Source organism: Bubalus kerabau, chromosome 20 (assembly GCF_029407905.1).
Source record: "Bubalus kerabau isolate K-KA32 ecotype Philippines breed swamp buffalo chromosome 20, PCC_UOA_SB_1v2, whole genome shotgun sequence".
Lineage (NCBI taxonomy): Eukaryota > Metazoa > Chordata > Mammalia > Artiodactyla > Bovidae > Bubalus > Bubalus kerabau.
Window position 1 is genome coordinate 19,800,878 of NC_073643.1, and position 18,906 is coordinate 19,819,783.

The window sequence follows — 18,906 nt, forward strand, 5'->3', positions numbered from 1 at the left end:
ACAAACCAAAGCAAGTAGTGGGCTGGATTTATTTTGTCTATTTTTTTTTTTTGGCTTGCATTTTGTATTAGAGTATAGCCGACTAACAATATTGTAATAGTTTCAGGTGAACAGTGAAGGGGCTCACCCCCACATATATATGTATCCATTCTCCTCCAATGGCTTCCCTGGTGGCTAAGATGGTAAAGAATCCTCCTGGAATGTGGGAGACCTGGGTTCGATCCCTGGGATGGGACGATCCCTTGGAGGAGGGCATGGCAACCCACTCCAGTATTCTTGCTTGGAGAATCCCTGTGAACAGAGGAGCCTGGAGGGCTACAGTCATTGGGATAACAAAGAGTTGGACAGGACTGAGTGACTAAGCACAGCACATTCTGCCCCCAAACTCCCCTCCCATCCAGGCTGCCATATAACATTGAGCAGAGTTCCATGTGTTATACAGTAGGTCCTTGTTGATTATCCATTTTAAATATAGCAGTGTGTAAACCCCAAACTTGCTAACTATCCCTTCCCCCATTCTTCCCCCTGGCAAAATTCATTCTCTAAGTCTGTGAGCCTTTTTCTGTTTTGTAAGTTCATTTGTAACATTTCTTTTTAGATTCCACATAAAAGGGATGTCATATTTCTTTTTTTTTTTTTGGTCTGAATTACTTCATTCAGTAAGACAATCTCTAGGTCCATCCATGTTGCTGCATGGAATTATTTCACACTTTTTAACGAGTTAATAATATTCCATTTTGTATGTGTACCACTTCTTCTTTATCCATTCATCTTGTCAGTGGATATTTAGGTTGCTTCCATGTCTTGGCTGTTCTAAACAATACTGCAATGAACGTTGGTATCCTTTCAGATTGTGTGTTTCTCTGAATATATGCCCAGGAGTAGGTTTGCAGAGTTATGTGGTAGCTTTATTTTTAGTTTTTTAAGGAACCTCCATACTGTTCTCCATCGTGGCTGCACGGATTTACATTCCCACCAACAGTGTAGGAGGGTTCCCTTCTCTGCACATCCTGTCCAGCATGTATTGTTTATGGATTTTTTTCATGATAGCCATTCTGGCTGATGTGAGGGGATATCTCATTACAGTTTGGTGGGGTGAAGGCAGTCTGCTACCCACCTCATACACTGACTCTCCCCCAACTCCGGCTTGGCTGCCACCTTGGAGTCCATTATGTAAATTTTGTTAAAACATCTAAGGAAGGGAAAACCCAAATGAATTTTCAGTTTGTATCTCTTCTCCTGAACATAGCATAATGAAACCTCAAACAAAGGTCATTTCAGAAAAGAAGTATTTTACTTCACTTAAAGCCAATATTTTCCCCAAACTGTTAGATTATTCCCATACACACAGTGTATTTGGAGAGAGGAGAGGAGATAAATAACACAGAAGAAAATTCTATTCCAGATAACTAATTATGTCTTTTCCCTCCTGAAAAAAAAAAACATTGATTTATAGATACAAAGTTAAAATCTTTTCTACAGCTTTTATTCTTTGGCACAGAGAATATTGTGTTTTAACATTATCTGATTATTGCATTTTGTTGTTTTTGATGTGAAGCATCGCTTTGTATTATTCTCTTATAGAACTATATGTGTGACAATGTATAAAAGCCATCTTAATGAAATTGCACTGTGTGTGTGTGTGTGTGTGTGTGTGTGTATGTGTGTGTATGTTTCCTCAAGGAATTAACATTCAGTGAAACAATCAGGGTTTTTATTTTGCTGGATCATTTTTATAATTTATTTGTTTTAAGAAAACAGCATCATTTACATGAGAGTCATGATGGGACTTGCGAAAGAAATTTTAAATGTTTTCTTGATGGCTTTTTTATATGGCTTATTGTTATTTTTAAATTGACTTTTAGTTATACAAGAATTGTAACTGCATTATAAAAAGAACTGAAAGCTGAGGGAAAATACCAGCTATATGTCTAGATGACTTATAAAAGAAAGTTTAGAGATTTTCAGTGTTCTTTTGGTTTTGAATCTTGTGGTTATATGGAGTCCTCTGTTTCAGCATTCCAGGGAACTTGGTGAATCAGGCATATGCCCAGGCCCCCACCTGTCTGAAAGCCTCTCAAGACTTGTAGATAAATAAGAATTTAGAGAGGTTGAAAAGAGGGGAAAGGGCAATCTAATTTGAGGAAAGGAGAAGCCAATAGATAAGCCTCGGCAAACTGACCAAGGTTTCATAGAGCTGGAACGTAGGGTTTCTGAGCCAAGTGACAGGAAATGAGGTTGAAACAGGGGTTTTGAATCTGATTGTGAAGAGTCTTAAATGTTCTGCTGAGGAGTTGAGGCTTTGCTTGTTGTTCAGGGAGCAGAGAGACACCCCGGACAGAAGGACTCTTAGAACCTCCACTCACGGTCCTGAAATCTGTAGATTAAGAAGTAGATCAGTGGTTATGGACAGGCACAAATGATGTCTGATTCTTCCCTCCACCTCATCACCGTTCACAAGGAAAGCAGGGCTGGGAAGGAGACTGTGGGCACTGTCCTCCCCGCCCGCCCCCCAGCCTGGCCACTGGGGTCATGGGTCACCACTGTGGCCTGTGCAGGGGAGGGAAGGGAAAGAGGCTACTTTGGAATGGATATGAAATTGATGCTTTGAAACAAAGGCCCAACTTGAGACTGTTCTAATAACCACAGGTGACCACAGTTACACAATCAGACGACGTCAGGAGGGAGATGTCTACCCCGGCAGCAACAACAGTTCTGCAGAGGACTGTGCTGTGCTTAGTCACTCAGTTGCGTCTGACTCTCTGCAACCTGGTGGACTGTAGCCCACCAGGCTCCTGTGTCCATGGGGATTCTCCAGGCAAGAATACTGGAGTAGGTTGCCATTTCCTTTTCCAGGGGATCTTCCTGACCCAGGGATTGAACCAAGGTGTCCCATATTGCAGGCAGATTCTTTACTGTCTGAGTCATCAGGAAAGCCCAAGAATACTGGGGTGAATAGCCTATCCTTTCTCCAGGGGGACTTCCTGACCCAGAAATAGAACCTGGGTCTCCTGCATTGCAGGCTGATTCTTTACCAGCTGAGCAGGACAGTTGGTGGTGATTCTTAGAGAAGATTAAGCCATTTCACACTTATTCTCCAAAGAACAGAGACCCCCTTTTTCAATAGTTTGTAGTGAAGCCTAAAAAATTTAAGTAAAGCAAATGGAAAGGGGATTTATAGAAAAGGATAATTGTTAATATTTCTATAATCCCAGGAGATAACTGTTTCTAGGGGCTCAGGGAAGGTTTTAAAAAATCAAGATAATAAGTTTACTTATTATTATGCAGAAGATCCTTCTGCATTTTGCTCAGTTTTATAGTGTGATAATGTGATTTTGTTGTCTTAAGAACTTAATAAATAAAAAAAAAAACCCAACTCTTTCCCCATTGAATTGAAATAAACATTTTTAGTCTTCTTAGTTTTCCCTGTAACAGCTGCCACAGACTCCTCCACAGAACCCTCCCACCCACAGCAGCCCCCCCGCCCCAATCCCCTCCACCTGCTCAACATTTCAAGTACATTTCTTTGTGGAGAAAATCTTCAGTGGTTACAATCTATCAAGACATTCTTTTGAGATTATGACTAAGAAGCAGTGTTAACTAATTTAAAAAAAGGGAAACTAGGAGGGAATATAGAAGACACTGCAAATGAAGCCTGGTGGGTTCAGGATTCAGCGGTTAGATTAGACCAGCTCTCAGAAAGAAGCTTCACTTGTTTTCATATTGTGTCTTAAGGCAGGCATGGGGACAGTTGCACCAGGCAGTTGTCTATGGATAATCTGCATTGTATTTTAAGGGAGAGAATGGGCTAGAGAGGTATAAAAGAGAGAGATAGCAAAAAGGTGACTCAATAAATGGTTTTGGTTTTTGGCAGGAGAGGAGTTGGATTGAGATTTATTTATTCTGCACACACGCACACATACAGTCATACACAGACTCATTTTTATTTAGATTTTTACAAAAGAAAAGAAATCACTAACCTTTATGAAAAAACAGTATCAATCATAATAAGCAGAAAGTTCACATAATGTATATTTAAATATGTGTAGTTATTAAAATGAAAATAGTCTAAAATCTATTTTCTAAAATCTATTGTCTCCAGTGCCACCAATGTTGTACCATTGTGATGAGGGAACTGCTTTCATTAGCTGCCATAATGCAGCTTTAAAAAAAAGAAGTATTAATCTCTATTCTATTGTCATCTAATTTTGAACAAAGGCATTAAGTCCACAGTTAGATTCATCAATCATAACACAGGAAATGTGACTGACAACCATTATGAACTCCACAGTTGATTAGCTCCCTTGATTAAATAGTGGTGCAGCTGATGGGTAAACAGCAGAGGAGGCTACCTCTCCTGTGCAGAGAATTCCCAGCTCAGAGTCTCCATGGAGTTTAGAGAAGTGGGAAACAGAAGACAAAAGTCGGGCTGCTTCACCAGTAACGCAGTATTTTCCAAAACATCAACCCACATGAGCAGGCCCCAGAGATATTGCTCAATTACTTTTTATATAACCAAAGGTATTTTGAGTCTTTTGTTTTTCTTTGGCAGGGGGAGGGGGTGGGGTTAACCTTAGTTGTCATTAGAAAAGTAAGACCCTAAGTTGGGAAAAAAAAAAAAAAAATCACAGTGTCTGATGTGAATGACACCTGAATGCTGACATTAACCAAATGCCACCTTTTTGGACAGCGGCATAGAAATAATGTCAAAATGTTCTGCTATGGCTTTTTTTTTGGAACAGCAATTTCCCTGAGAGATTGAAAAAGCAGGAGGAGGCAATCTGATGACATTTTGATTGTAGGCCCCACTCGGAAAGGCTTTGTGGAACTTCCTGCTTAACAAAGTTCAAAAAACCTGCCATCTTGTTCTACATTCTACTTTTTAAAAATTTTTTAGTAAATGGTAGAATGCTCCAGGAGTGGTTTGTAGACTGGTGTATGTTTCACTGGCAGCTAGTAAACTCCTTGAGATGGATAATTATTTGTTAATGGTACTGCTTTCCAATTTAGCCTTATCTGTAAGGCCCTGAATGACATGCTGCTTTGCCTTTATTTCCACCTTTGACTTTCTCCTTCATGAGGATGTTTCCATCTCTCCTGTGAAGTTGCTCTTCTCTTCCAACTCTCACTACTTTTTCGTACTCTCCTATGTCATATGTTCACCAGCCCTGCTCTGGAGTTACTTATATGATAGTTTACCAAGTTCTTTGAGGTTAGCACTTTGTGTTTCGTAGACCAATTGAACATCTGGTGAGTGCAATGAATGGATGCACGGATGGAGGTATGAATAAATGGTGGATGGATGGGAGGATAGATGGGAGATGAAAAGATGGATGGTGGGATGGATGGGTGGTGGGTGGATAGATGATGGGATGGATGGATGGAATGAAAGTTTGGACAGATGGGTCAGTGGAAGAAACTGAAAAATATTTCTGACTTTTATGGTACTTGAAATTAGAATGAGAGAGACTTTACCATCTTTCTACAGATCTTGAGAATGATTTAGTAAGTAATGGTACTGTTTAAAATAAAAATAATAAATATAAATGTAATATTATTTATATAAAATAAACTAGTATCTTAAAAGAAAAAAATTTTTTTCTTGTTTTGGTCTTTTTCCTATGAGCCTACCTTGTATTTTCTTTCAGAATTTAGGATATAATATTTGCTAGAGCTTCACAAATAGACTGATTAGAAGGGAACTAGAGGTACAGTTTTATTTTAAACTTATGACTTTTTAAAATTACATCTTGAGATATCCCATAAAAATTTTATGGGGCACTATTGATAAATTGTAACAATATAATAGCCAAAAGCTTTTTCATTTTTTACCTTTCCTCCTTTTTTCTTTGTGTTTCTTATTGTCCCAAATACTTATGCTAGAGGGTTGAAAAAAATTAAGCTTTGTCATTTTTTTCATATCCTTTTTTTAATAGAAAAAAATGAGAGAGTAGTTAAAATTTACCCCTGAAGTTACTGAAATAAATAAAAACGATTCATTGTCCAAGCCACCTCTGTAAGTGTTCCTTGAATTAAATGGACTATCTTGAAGACAGGATACTAACCTTTTATGCCAGTTTCCTATTCATACACAAGTAATATCAATTGTGCCTCCTGTTATTACTTTTGTGTTTTGTTGCAATGAAAAGCATGTTTGAAGTATATTTTCATCTGATACAGTGTGGGTAAGAAAAAACGAACAACGGTTGATTTGGATAGATATGGATGCTAATTTTTTTCTTCGTATTTTCTGTCTTGTATTTGTGTTAAAAGTGTCTATCTTTTCGATATGTGCATCTAACAGCAAAACAGTGTGTGAGTGTGTACTTTAGAGGCAATAAATCGGGCAGTGAGGCAGTGTGACGGTGAATGTGAAGACTTCGGAAGGGCACTTGTTTAGTTTCAGTATCATAACTGTAATGAGCTTGTGAGCCCTGTAGTTCATGGTCAGAGTGGTGTTAGATATCAGTCAGAGCAATGCTAGGCATTCTACAGTAACAAATAAACCCCTACCTCTCGTGGGTGTAACACGTCAAAGGTGGTCTCTCACTCTGGCAGCCTCTTCCATCTTCTTCACTCTGATATCTACAACAAATGATTTACAGGTCTCCAGAGAGAGAGGAGAGAGTTGGAAAAGTCACACCAGCTCTTAAGTGTGTTGGTCCAGAAGGGGTCTGTGCCTCTCCATTTACAGTTCTTTGACAAGGACTAGTCCCACGGTCCAAATCCTAAGTTCAAAAGATGTCTGGGAATGCCAGAGAGCCCATGAAATTGTGGTGAAGACTAGTTGCCTCTGCCACATATCACATTCAGGAAAGCTCAGTGCAAGCTGGAGTTCTGATCTATCTGTGGTAGGCATCCAGGCCCCTGTTTCCTGGCCCCTAAGGCAGCAGCATTTTGGAACTATTGACTCCTTTGCCCAGGAAGGGCTCTTGTCCTCATTTTCAATGTTCTGTCCCCACCACATCCCACGCCATAGAGCCAGGGGCGGGGAGAGGAGTGGTGTGGTGTATCATTAGCTTGCAATCTTTTCTTCATGGGCATCAGCAGGCAAATAATTTTGTTGTTTTGTTTTTGTCCCTTTTTCCAAAAATTGAAAAGGAGGTCTGTATCCTTTATGCGGGTTGTAGAAAGAGAAAGAACTAAGACAGTATCTTATTTTTTAAGTTGAAATATAGGTGATTTACAATGTTAAGTTATGCTGTTCACAAAGTGATTCAGTTATACATATATATGCATTTATATGTATATTCTTTTCCATTATGGCTTATCACAGGATATTGAATATAATTCCCTTTTAGTAGCCAAGTTGTGTCCAACTCTTTTTGTGACCCCATGAACTGCAGCCTGCCAGGCTCCTCTGTCCATGGGATTTCCCAGGCAAGAATGCTGGAGTGGGTTGCCATGTCCTTCTGTCTGGGCTATGCAGTAGGACTTTGTTGTTCATCCATCCTATATATAATAGCTTACATCTGCCAATCCCATCCTCCCATTCCATCTGTCCCACAGCCCCCCTCCCACTTAGCAACCACAGATCTGTCCTCTGTGTCTGTGAGTCTGTTTCTGTTCATCTTTGTCGTATTTTACTTAGGTTCATTTGTGTCATATTTTAGATTCCACATATAAGTGATATCATATGGTACTTGTCTTTCTCTTTCTGACTTACTTCAATTAAACCAGTATCTTCTTTAGCTGGCAGAGAGAGGGAAAAGATAGCTTCCTTCAATATGTTAACAGTTATTCCACATCGCTGTCATTAACAAATATATGCTTCCATCTACCCTTCCACCCACCTACTCGCCCATCCACCTATCCAGATTTCGTAGTAACAGGCCTAGTACAGGTCCCTTGAAAGTCAAAGGAGTGTCATACACCTGGTTAGCTTTTTCCAATTATCCTTCCCCTTGGGTAGACAAATTGTTTCCTCTGTCATATTTTTGCTAATATTTTCAAGTGTTATCAAGTGCGGGGTTTGAAAGGCCTGAGTTTTATTCACTTCTATAGTAACCCCTGGAGAAGGCAATGGCACCCCACTCCAGTACTCTTGCCTGGAAAATCCCATTGATGGAGGACCCTGGTAGGTTGCAGTCCATGGGGTCACTAAGAGTTGGACACGACTGAGCGATTTCACTTTAACTTTTCACTTTCATGCATTGGAGAAGGAAATGGCAACCCACTCCAGTGTTCTTGCCTGGAGAATCCCAGGGACGGGGGAGCCTGGTGGGCTGCCATCTATGGGGTCACACAGAGTCGGACACGACTGAAGCGACTTAGCAGCAGCAGCAGTAGTAATCCCTATAGTAATCTCTAGGGTGGAACCAAAACCTGACTCTGATGGGCTCTGTAATGTCTTTGGGCTGCACTGCTGGATGCTTCTCTTCATTCGACCCTGGGAGGCCTATTTCCTCAGACCTGAGTCTGTAGCTAAAAGCTTCTCTTCACAGCTTTGTGCACAGCTCTCTCCATCTGAAGGGCCACAGGTCCAGGGAGTGAGAGGTTCTGATGGTGGCCTCCAGATGATCACACCAATTGCCAGAGCAAGGCTGCTAAAGGGGCTTGCCTTGTCAAAAGAAAAAAAAAATCCTATTTGATTAAAAATGATCTGTAGTGCTGGATAGGCGTTATTATCTTAAAAAACAACGTGTTCCATTTTGGTTTCTTTACATGACTCTTCCTTCAGGCTGCCTCCTAAAACTAGGCTTTCTTTCCATAGTCCTTCGGCCATCCTACCTCATGCACACCACCCGCTCTCACCTTCTTATCTCCACCCCCTGTTTCCTTTCAAGTTCCATACTTGGATTCTCAACTTCTACCTGGAAACCTCAGCAGGATGTCCTGCTGTACTCTAGCGCTCAGCATACTCTAAAGGGGGTCAGCCTTCTGTATCTTAGCTAATAATGCCATATCCTCTTAATTCACTCAAACTCAAAATCTGGAGTCACAATCTCCTTTTCGTCCTTCTGCATCCTCCCACTGTCAGGATTATTATACACCATTATTCCTATTTCTTCTCCTGGAAAATTCTTCTAATACTATTTTTTTAATGCTGATGTTGTCAGACCATCTTACTCTCTCCTCTGTATGCTTTGACTGTTTAACTCATGTTTCTGTATTTTACTTTGTTTTTTTGACCCTTCCTGTTCTTGTTCTTCCTAGAGTTTGGCCAGTGATATTTATCAAATATATCACTTCTCTTGTATTTTTGATGTTCTTTTTATCCTCTAAATAACTTCCAGTTGCTAGTGTAGCATCTGAGGTCTCAATCTTCCTTCTAACTTCATCTCCACTCTGAGACTTCAGCCAGTCTGTACTTCTCTTTCACCTTAGTCATGGCTCATATTTTTTTCTTGTATATGGTGAGCATGTTACTCAAATCTCTAGGTAGAGACATTCTCACTATTCTTTCAGTACCAGAGATCTCTGTGGTAGGCATCCGTCTCTTCTCCCTGTAAACTCCAACTCAGGTATGGCGAGTAGGTTTCATCTCAGAAGTGAAATCTGGTTGGTTAATAAAAGCTGCATTGAGAAGGATTCTGAGGTTCAGTGGGAAACACTGTCATGATCGTCAGTAACATTTGTCAAGAGGGGAAAAAAGAGGAGTTGATGTTGTCATTAGGGACCTTACTATTTTCTAGGTACCTTCTCTGATCTACCATTGTGCTTCTGACAGGTATGCAACATCATCTACGCCAATTGATAAGTTCTTTAAGGGCATAAGTTGTATCTGCTGAATTATATACCCATCCATTACAGTTTACCTATACAATGTACTGTGTTTAATATTTGTGAAGTAAATTCCTGAATGCCGTTTATTTGCCTAAGATTGAAGAGCTTGGGCAGGGTGGTGAACGCATTGGTCAGGCACCTGCGTTACATTAGAGTGTCTTTTAAGTTTCAGTTTGTGTCTGGCTCTTCCAACGTGAGAACTGCTTCTGCTCAGTTACCTTTGGTGACAAATGGGACCAGGTAGTGCTGTATGAATGGACCACAGACCGTACTCCAGTACTGCCTGTAATAAATTAAATTTCAAATAGCATCGATGTTTTCTACCTTTAGACTAACTTTGACAGGCCAGCAAAGCATGTTGTCAGATTTTCAGCCCCTCAGCCAAAGTCAAAAGCCAAAGGCTGACTTGAAGCACATTTACCAGGAGGACCTTACTGATTTGGTAGTCCTTGTAATGTCCCAGTCATTCAAAAAGTCAAGTAATGATACAAATATAAAATTTTATAGTCATAACTGTGAAATTATGATTTCTGCCTTTTTTTCCCCTCTCTGATAGATATCTCAAGTATTTCAATCTTTCTCATGATGTGGTTTTCAGAAAGTACCTCATTCTGCTCTTCCTCCTCTGAGTGTCTTCCTTTTATCTGGTAATGTAACTTGAATTTGTGAGCATGCTGGAAGGGCTCTGACCAGTGAACATCAAGATCAAGAATCATACCTCTGTGGTTGTATGCTCTATATTTCTGTCTTGACATCCGAAGGAAGCATTTAATCTCTCAGTGGCCACATTGCATTGTTGTCTTGTGGAATTGAGGGGCACGTGAAAAATTCCTCATCAGAAAAAGGCATTTTATTTCACTTTGGGTTGGTAAAACCTCTATTTATTGGAAAATCAACTGTGAACTGGCCTAACCATAAAAGGGACCTTGTGAGGTGCTATCACCAACATGTCCAGAGAGAAGTGAAAGTTTGGTCAAAATTTCATCCCCACTCATTAAGCTTTCAGCTCCACTTCCTCTGTTTTAGCTGCATTCTTTGATTGCTTCTCTTCTCGTGGACGATAAATGGCTGCAGGAGCTCCAGCCCAAGTTGTTTTTGGCTCAAATTCAACAGGAAAAGGAGGAAGCACCTCTTCCTGGGAGGTTCCATGCAAATCCTGGAGTTCACTCTGATGAGATAACTTGATCATGTGGTCACTTCTAGACCAATCACTGTGTCTTAGAGTCATCAGTGAGTTGATGGACTAGCATGGGTCAGATGACTCAACGTTGAAATAGGAGTTGGGCTATGTGTGTTGAGATCAGGGCACCATCACCAAAAGGAGGGAAGAATGCTGGGCAGACCCAGAATGACAGAGGTTCTCTGCAGTGTGATTATATCAATATTTTAAACTCTCTGAAGGCAGAGATTTTGGGTTATTAATTATTTAACGCCTTCCTTCTGCCTTTAACAAACGATACAATAAATATTAAAAAAAAAACCTAGTAGTTGATGAAATGAGTGCCTCAACATAAATGGCCACAAAAATGAATGCATTGGAAATGGATGCTTAATGTAAAAATATCTTTGTCTGTCACTTACTGCATTGTCAAATATAGACCAAACTTAAACTCCAGTGTCAGCTGTGTTTATGTAAAGGAAAATAAAAGTATAAAAAACTTCTTGATATGTCATAAGGAAGTACTCCTGTGCTCTGTAGTACTAGTGAGGCAAAATGATACATCTTAAATGCAGAGGAAGGGGACATTTTATTCTAGGACAAATGAAATGAAAACAGAGCTTGAATGACAGTCTAGTAACATTAATAATAACTTGACAGTAGAGAGCTGCTCTTATTTCAAACATCCCGAGCAATCCTATCAGAAGAATAAATATTCTTTTTTCCAAATCGTAGTACTTACAGTTGCCTTTGGTTAAGGTGATTGTTTTCTCATGGCCACATGGCAGCTTTATTTAACAAGCATATTTTAGTTCCTAGGTAAAACTGAAGTCTCCCATCACCCAAAATCCATCCTTTCCTTCCTATTGGGGGCAGTTCATTTGATGCAGTAATTAGACGCAGTTGTTTCTGATGCTAGAGGCGCCCCATCCCCTTGCCTCTTCACCATTTCAGTGCACTCTGGTCTCACTTCCACTTAACATCCATGCATGCCTTGCAGGCTAAGAAGGCCAGATAATTACCACCTTAGGAAGCATCCCTCAACCAATGACTGATCAGAAGTGAGGGATAGAGCCTCAAAGGGTGCTTCCTTATCCTCAAGGGATGACTTGGAGACACCTGTCCTGAGCTCTATCTCTAACAGATCCCTATCAGAATTTAGCCCCCGTTGCCACCATCATAAGTTTCCTGATTACACACCTTCTCTTGCTTCTTTTCTCCCTTTTCTGCTTTACTTCCCTCTCCTCTTCCTAACTTTCCCAAGATTACTTCCCAAATAAAATAGTTACGTTTTTCCAGTCTTGTCTCGGTGGCTGCTTTTTGGGGGAACCCAAACTATGGTGATTGTTTTCAAGGAAGCAAAGTTGGCTTTAGTCCTCAGTGGGTCCTGATAATAGATCATCATGTCATTAGGCAGATGCTGGAGTGAAGACTGAGGACCTGCAAGGCTTGCTCTGGGTGGGTAGGATCTGGTCGCTGTAACTATGTGCTGTCTAATAACGGCTTCATGAGGGGTTAAGTTCAGGGAGAAGAACTGTGTTTCTCTAGAGCATGAGAACCTAGAGCAACTGCAACAGTCGTACCATGACCTTTGATGGATATTCCCAGTGAGGAAGGCCATCCCCAAGAGGAATGTGGTCCGCAGTATCAGAAGCCACTGAAAAGTAGGAAGAAATAGAGATTCTGGAAGTGGGAGGATTTGGGTATGTGGAGGGTCTTGCACACAGATCTAAGAGGTCCTGTGGGGTAGCTGAAGGTATGGGATGAGGCAGTGGGTTGAGAAGACAAAGGTTAGGAAGGATAGAACTGGAGCAGTAGACTGACGTTTCTGTCATTTGGGGAGCTAAAGCAGGGAAATGCTAGAGAGCAGAGGATGCAGGTTGGCAAGATAACAAAGCCCAACTCTTGAGTTCTTGCCTCAGTGCATGCCAGAAACTGTAGTAAGTGCTGTGCATTTTCAAAATCCCATGATGTCGGCTCTTTTTATTATCCCCATCTGACTCAGAGGAAATTGCAGTACAGATAGGGTAATTAGGTTACCCAGCCACTCAGAGCTGTAAAGCAGAGAGCTGGAATATGAACCTGGACCTTTTAGCTCTGGAGACCTGGCTCTGATCCAGGTGTTGGCAAATGTTTCCTGTAAAGGGCTAGATAGTAAATGTTTTTGGCTTTTTGGTCTGTACAGTCTCTGTTTCGACTCCTATACTCTGCATTTGTAGCACGAGAGTGTGCTAGGTATAGAGAGCATTAGGTTTCAATAATATCTAAACACAGAGCAAGGCTGTGTGCCAATAAAACTTTATTTGTAAAAATAGAGGAGGGCTGTAGTTTCATGAACCCTGATTTAACTACACTGTTTAACACATTAGTATAAAAGGTGATTTGGGGGACTTCCCTGGTAGTCAAGTGGTTAATACTCTGCCCACTTCCAACGTAGGGGTCACAGATTCAATTCCTTTTTGGGGAACTAAGATCTCCCATGCCACATGGTATAGCCAAGAAAAATGAATGGAAAAAATGGTGGTTTTGGCCAGAGGTGATCTGTTTTGGGTTTTCTGACAAGCCATTGCTAGCATGCATGTCTTCATAATGAAATATGGTGGGAGATACTGGGAAGATGAGGACAGTTAGGGAAAAATGTGAGGGTGATGCTGGAAGGGAAAAAAGAATAAAAGCAGCAGGAATGGAAACTCCAAGTTCTAGCTCAGTCACTTTCTTGGAAGCTGCAGGTGGGAGAGAGAAACACTCAATTCTGACCAGTGTAGTAGGGCAGCTCCAAGTTGCAGGAGCAGGTTTAAGAAATGCCATAAAATTCAACTTTATAGGATTTGGGCTTTATAGCATATATTGTAGCAGCCACATTGAATAAATGCATGTTTTTCATTATATTTTTATTGCACATTTAAAGCACATTAAGGCACACACAGCTTCCAAGAAGAAAAAAATAGAGGAACTTTGACCTCACAAGTAATCACATTGATTTGAAAGGCGGTTGTATGTTATGAAGACAGAGAAAGATGTATGGCTGTTGTCCTTCTCAGTTTTATACTAACTCATTCTTCTTTGGGAAACAATATTAATAGACTTTTTGCTACATTTGTCTCCTGTTGAAGGAGCATTTCCTTTTTTTTTTTTTAACATAAAGAATATCATATTGTGATATTCGCTTTTGAGTTGCAGGTAATTGGTTGCTATTCTCAGTCTGTAAAACAACTTGCTTTGTTGGCGTTTGGAAAAAAGTGAAAAACCATTTCAAGAAATTGCAACTCGAAATTATTTCTGGATTTGAGAAGCCGTGTATAGCATCCAGTGGTCTTCGATGATATATTCATTCATAGCCCCTGGAGTTGTGCAGAAGCAGTCAGTGAATCATGAGGGACAGCATGCTCACCATGTATTGCTGTGAGGTTGGACGTTACACAAATGCCCCTGGGGCTGAAGTGCAGTGTGTGCCCTCTCCTCCAAGCCCTGTGCCTGCCTGGATGAAGCGGCACCTTTTTATTCATGCCAGTGCACCATTCACTTAGCCAAGCCATGGCCTTTGGGCCAACTCTGCTTAGAGGTGGTGACTTTTTCTAATCTGTGTTCTCCAGGTTATTATGTGTGTGGTGTTTTTGCAAATGATGTATCATCACATTTAGGATGCTGTTGATTTTAGGATGTACCATTATCTTTTGTACATTTAAGAAAGATGAGATGCCACCAGTCACATCTTGATAGACCATTGATGATAAGACACATGCCAGCTTCAAAGATGATAAAAGGTGAAGAAGGTAGAATGGAGTTATTTGTCTATTGAGTGAGTACACCTTTCTTTAATTAGCACAAAGGTGCCTTATAGCTGCCACCATATAAGGATGAGGTAGGCATGTCCTGAGAAGGAGGTTTCCACTCAGTTTTGTTTATTTTTGATGATAAAGTAAAAAATAAAGTAAAATAAAAATTTTCTCTGCTCTCCTGTCATTGGTCCAGTTCTAACAGGAATAGAAATGTTAGAGTGAAATTGACCTCGGGGAGCATCTTGCATCTCCACTCGGGGCAGTTTCACACCACCCTGGGGACATTCGTCAATACCTGAGGTTTGCTGTCATAACTAGAGGGAAATGCTACTGGTGCCTAGTGAGTAGAGGCCAAGGGGTCGCTAAATGTTCTACAGTACACGGGATAGCCTCCCACAACAAGAATTGTTGTTGTTCAGTCGCCCAGTCGTGTCTGACTCTTGGACTGCAGCACGGCAGGCCTCTTGCCATGAGAACCTCATGAACTATATAAAAGGACGGCAGGAATTATCTGGCTCCAAAAGTCCTGGTGACAAGATTGAGAATCCCTGATATAGTGGGATGATGTGTGGCAGGGGATGAAAACTGGATATCGGAGTCAGGTAAACCTGGGTTCAAATTCCCATCTTAACCTTAACTGACTGTGGCTTTGGACAAGTTAAGTAGACTTACTGAGTCTGAGTTTCCTTGTCTGTATGGAGACTATAGTCTCTACTTTAGAGGGTTGCTGAGAGTATCAAGTGAGATAACTAAGGCAAAGATGGCAACATGGCGACAGCCACATTAAATGCAAATGCAGTTCTAAGAACCTTTGTCTATACTAATGAAATCCTGAGGACGACTCTGAAGGAAGCATTGTTTGTAACCTTCATTTTACAGGTGAGCAAACAGAAAACTTAAGGCACTTGCCCAAGGTCACTCAGGAATAAGTAGTGGAGCCAGGGTTTGAATCCAGGGTCCCTGTTCCAGCCAGTTCAGTCCTCCCAGCACAGTACCCCATATTGCATGAGGACTTGGGAAAAGGAGGCTGCCAGTAGTATTGTTATTAATATTGTCCAGCTTAAAGCCCCCGAGAAGGCAATGGCACTCCACTCCAGTACTCTTGCCTGGAAAATCCCATGGATGGATGAGCCTGGAAGGCTGCAGTCCATGGAGTTGCTGAGGGTCAGACACGACTGAGCACAACTTCACTTTCACTTTTCACTTTCATGCATTGGAGAAGGAAATGGCAACCCACTCCAGTGTTCTTGCCTGGAGAATCCCAGGGACGGGGGAGCCTGGTGGGCTGCCGTCTATGGGGTCTCACAGAGTTGGACACGACTGAAGTGACTTAGCAGCTTAAAGCCCCTCCTTACAGATGGCTAGTGACTCAGAGTTTGGAGAGTGGTAGGACTTGGCAAGTTCTCTGTGAGAGGAAAGCTGACCTGGACTAGTTTTTGGGTCTCCTGCTCTTCAGGAACGAGTCTTTTTCCCTTTGCCATGCTACCCCTGCCAAGGAACCAATATGGAACCACCATGGTATAGCAGGAGAGAGAGCCTAGCTTTAGCCTTGAGCCGTGGCACCACCATTTACTGTGTGACTTTAAGATCTCAAATGACTCTTTAGTGTATACAGAAGGTAATCATACCTATCTAATGGAGTTCTTGGGGGTGATGACATGCAATCGTAGATATCAGATGTTGGCTAACAGCAGTAGGTATCTGAGTGCTTGGGTGAGGGCAAGGTTTCTGGGGTCTCCAGGAAAAGGCTGTCCTGATGATCATCTCGAAGTTGAGGCGGCTGTATACTTTACATCTAAAACGTTTTAGTTTTTACCTCAGATATTCTATTTTGATCTTTTATTTATTTATTTATTTTATTTTTTTAAATTTTATTTTATTTTTAAACTTTACATAATTGCATTAGTTTTGCCAAATATCAAAATGAATCCGCCACAGGTATACATGTGTTCCCCACCCTGAACCCTCCTCCCTCCTCCCTCCCCATTCCATCCCTCTGGGTCATCCCAGTGCACCAGCCCCAAGCATCCAGTATCGTGCATCGAACCTGGACTTTATCTTTTAAAAAATAGCTTTCAACTTAAATTTTTGAGCTTTATAGAATAGAATTATAGTAACTGTTTTAATGTTCTTTTCTGCTAATTCTGACTTCTGTTCCATGTTTGGGTTGGTTTTGAGCAATTGATTTTTCTCCTCATTATAGGTTACACTTTTATGCTTTTTGAATACTTGGTGATGTTTCATTGGATGTCAGACATTATGAATTTTATGTCACTTTTTGCTGAATATTTTTTGTATCCTTATAAACATTTTTAAAGCTTCATTTTGTTATGCAGCTGCATTACTTAGAAAGAGTTTGATCCTTTTTCTTTAAATATTTTTTTTAGAGAGAAAACTCCCTCAAGGCAGTAATCTAGGACAATTCTAGGACTTACCTTATTTTTCATCTCTAGGGTATCAGTGTCCTTTATTACTTGTTGTTGAGTGTTTTGAAAGCCACTGTTTCAGGTGAGAGGATAAATCTACTTCCTGTTATTCCAGCTTGGATGGTAGCAGAACTGTGGCCAGCCTTTCGGATCATTTTTATTATTATCACTCAATATTATGATTGTTGTCTTCATTTTTAGATAAGGAGATAGAGGTTCAGAAACATTAAGTCATATAAAGACAAAAGTAGTTTAAGACACTGCATTTTTTTCCTCAGAATGAATGTGAGTAATCACAAAAGTAAATTTACAAAGCAAAGACCAACAGGCCAGTTGCTGGTGACCTGTCATGTAACCCTCTTTTCTTCTTAAAGGTAAATTAACTCCTGATCAAATCAAAGTGACTTCCCTCTTTCTTACGCTTGCACAGCACCAGCTTCTCTCCTTTTGTCTTTTTGAATCACTGATTTATACCTATGGATTTTGACTTCTTTGGGGATTAACCAGTCATGTGTTACCTTATTCAACCATAAGGATAAAAGGGGTACTGAAAGAAATTTCATGGAGAAATGAATATCTTTTTTCCAGTATATTCTCTGAGGTGCTGCTGTGAAGTCAGTGCTAAGAGGGGAGAATTGAGAATGATGGCATGTGCCATCAGATATTTACTTCTGTTTTTAAAGACTATTGTCATTTTATGGCATGATCTAATGAGAGGCTCTCTAGACTGGAGGCACCAGGCATGTGAACTTGAGTTCCAGCCAAGTTACCATTTGGCAGAGTGTATGTGTCCCCATGACCTTCACTGTTAAGTGGACGCAGAAATACTCCAACTCATCTGTCCTTGTAGGTCACTGGTAAGGCCAAACACAATCATGGATATTGCTTTAGTAGGAAAAGTTTAAAAGCTGAAACTAATTCAGTGGGAGAAGGCTAGGGTGGGATGATTTGAGAGAATATTATTGAAACATGTACATTACCATATGTAAAATAGATAACCAGTGCGAGTTCTAGGGCATGAAGCAGGGCACCCAAAGCTGGTGCTCTGGGACAACCCAGAGGGATAAGGTGGGGAGGGATGTGGAAGGGGAGCTCAGGATGGGTGGACACATGTACACCTGTGGCTGATTCATGTTGATGTATGACAAAAACACCACAATATTGTAAAGTAATTATTTTCCAGTTAAAATTAATTAATTAAAAAAGCTGAAGCTAAGAAGGCTATTATTTGGGATTCTCTTCCTTTGAGAAACTAAATATAAAGCAGGCATTCACCTTTAGAAGGAAGGCTTTGTGTGAGGATGCCACACTCAGGGCATTTTTTTAAAGTTATTTATTTATTTGTCTGTGCCAGGTCAGTCATAGTTGTGGTATGCGAACTCTTAGTTGCAGCAAGTGGGATCTAGTTCCCTGACCAGGGATTGAACCTGGGCCCCCTGCATTGGGAGTGCAGCATCTTAGCCACTGGACCACCAGGGAAGTTCTACTCCAGGGATATTTTGTCAGAGAAAAGATAAGAGGTTTAGTAGAAAACCCACAGATTTGGGAATTCAACCCAAATGAATTCTGCCAGCTGTGGTGTTTACTTACTTACATCTTGTTTTACTCCAACCCAGCTTTCAGAGCAGTAACCGTGGTGGAGTCTTGAGCCTGTCCCCTAGTCAAGCTAAGTGGCCACCTCTCCCATAATGTGCCCTTCACCTGCCTTGGCTCTTCTAATCTGCCCAAAATATCTTGACCCAGCTCTATATGTCACTCAAGCACTGGCCCAGTTATCTTCTGGGAGGGCTTCCTAACAAATTAAAATGTTCCTTTG

The 18,906-nt window shown here is 40.8% G+C and overlaps 1 non-coding gene across 1 annotated transcript; it reads right to left on the minus strand.

Moving 5' to 3' along the window:
- Positions 1-18,496: 18,496 nt before the first annotated feature.
- TRNAG-CCC (transfer RNA glycine (anticodon CCC)) lies at positions 18,497-18,569 on the minus strand. Its single transcript has one exon. It is a non-coding gene; the product is annotated as a tRNA-Gly (tRNA).
- Between the last annotated feature and the right edge of the window lie 337 nt (positions 18,570-18,906).